The following is a 2083-nucleotide window of genomic DNA, read 5'->3' on the forward strand; positions in this document are numbered from 1 at the left end:
AAAAAAAAAAAAAAAAAAAAAAAAAAAAGATGAACGGTCCTTTCTTGCTCAATGGATCTGGATTCAGACCCAGGACAAATGCCAAAGTGGATCTGGCCTCCAGGTTCTCTCAGCACCCCTAAGTCCCTACCTATTACAGGGGCTGGCTGGCATATCCTGCCTTCTGCCCTGACCTTCCAAGTCTAGGGCCTGGGCTTCTCCTCCCCCAGAAGTTCTTAGATATATAAAACAGAGGTTTTTGCCTCTCTCTCTCTCTCTCTCTCTCTCTCTCTCTCCCTCTCTCTCTCTCTCTCTCTCTCTCCCTTCCTCCCCATGCTTTCTCTTCCCCCTCCCATGGCGACTTCACCAACCCCCTCCTGTGTGGTCAGTAAACTTCCTGAAAGCTGCTTCTCCATAAACCTGGTTTTATACATTCTAATCTGGCTTGAACTGGCTCATTTTGTCAGCAGAGAATAACTTACCTGGTGCCCTGATTTCTCTTTTGGCTCCACTCCCTTCTCTCTAACCACCTGTCTTCCATCAAAAAGTATTCTCTGAGACTATTTGGAAAATTCAAGTGAAATTAAAATATTCCTGTTTTGAGTTATTTTTCGTTTGGTTAGGTTTTTTGTTTTGTTTTGGTTTTGTTTGTTTGCTTTCTTGTTTTATTTGTTTCCTCTCATAGAAGTCTGGGTCAGGGATGGAAATTTGTTTCCATGAAGATAATGTTCTATCTGTTGGCATTCCTTTTATGCTCCTATCCAACAGTTACCTAGCAACAGCCAGGTAGGCCTGGATTACTATAAAAGGGACTATTTGACCTCTCCCCCCTCATCTCTCTCTCTCTCTCTCTCTCTCTCTCTCTCTCTCTCTCTCTCTCTCTCTCTCTCTCTCTCTCTCTCTCTCTCTCTCTCTCTCTCTCTCTCTCTCTCCTCTCTCCTCTCCTCTCCTCTCTCTCTCTCTCTCTCTCTCTCTCTCTCCTCTCTCTCTCTCAATTTCCTCTCTCCTCTCTTTTTCTGCCTCTGCTCCCTTCTCAACTCCCCTTCCCATGCCCCTAAATAAACTCTATTCTATACTAGACCCATCCTATGGTTGCTACCTCAGCGGGAAAGGGATGCTCCCACCGTACCGTACTGGGCTCTATAAAACATAGCCTTGGTTTTACAAAGCACATCAATATCCCTTTATAACTTATTTAGGACTTATCCCTTTTTACTTGATGAAAAATTCAGAAGTTGGCCCAGATAATTTTCTCAAATATATCTCTGAGAAGAACCTAGCCATAGACACTGTCACAGCACTGTGGCTGTGGCTTTACCCATAGTTCCAGGCTTCAGGTTGGTGGGTGGAATTTACGATGGGGCTGAATGGGTGAGGCCAGTGGAATGAGAAGGTGGGAGCACCCTGGTGTGAGAATATCCTGATCCTGTTCAGCTCTGGCAACAAGTAGACCTGCCTTTAAATACCCAAGAGGCACCTACAAATTCTGTGACCTTGAGGAAATCCTGAACCACTGTGAAGTTCTGTATTCTCCCTTACAGTAATGGACCCACTGGGGTCCAATCAGAAGACAGAACCCAGACCCGTAATCTGAGCAGCGAGAATTAAGTACGTCAAACTTTGCCAACTAGATAGAAGGCTAATGCAGTAACTGAACCGGTTGAAGAGGACAGAGTAGCAGTAGTAGAGTAGTAGTAGCGGTGGGGGCTACAGGAAGCAATTGTTGCCTGCCCCACCCCCAAGTGGGGAGATGGGGAAGAGAATTGGAAGAGTAACCTAGGGCCTCTGAGGATACCCTGGTACCGAGGAGATGCAATGAGGAAGTTTCCAACTACATTCAGAAGCAAGGGGTGGAGGAAACATGGCCAAGGTGACGATCATGGGAACGGGCCGATCTGAGCCTGAGCCCACAGGGAAGAGAGAGAGGCCCTTTCCTACTTCTGGCCCTCACAGTCTTCCAGCCTCCCTATAACCAGGGTCCTCCGGGGAACAGCTGATCAAACAGAAATGTGCCCTGCAGAGTCCCAGCCCTAGCAGAGCCCAGCATAGTGGTTTTAGACTGAGTGGCAAAAGCCTTGTCATTGGCACAGGTGCCATTTATGAA

General features: G+C 46.9%; 1 long non-coding RNA gene across 1 annotated transcript in view; it reads right to left on the minus strand.

Moving 5' to 3' along the window:
- The window catches only part of LOC116073038, an 11662-nt gene extending 10972 nt beyond the window's left edge, over positions 1-690 (minus strand). Inside the window, exon 1 of the long non-coding RNA XR_004111642.1 lies at positions 462-690. This is a non-coding gene — a long non-coding RNA (uncharacterized LOC116073038). The remainder of the gene's footprint in view (positions 1-461) is intronic.
- Positions 691-2083: the final 1393 nt, after the last annotated feature.

The sequence above is a fragment of the Mastomys coucha genome, unplaced genomic scaffold, assembly GCF_008632895.1.
Source record: "Mastomys coucha isolate ucsf_1 unplaced genomic scaffold, UCSF_Mcou_1 pScaffold23, whole genome shotgun sequence".
Taxonomy (NCBI): domain Eukaryota; kingdom Metazoa; phylum Chordata; class Mammalia; order Rodentia; family Muridae; genus Mastomys; species Mastomys coucha.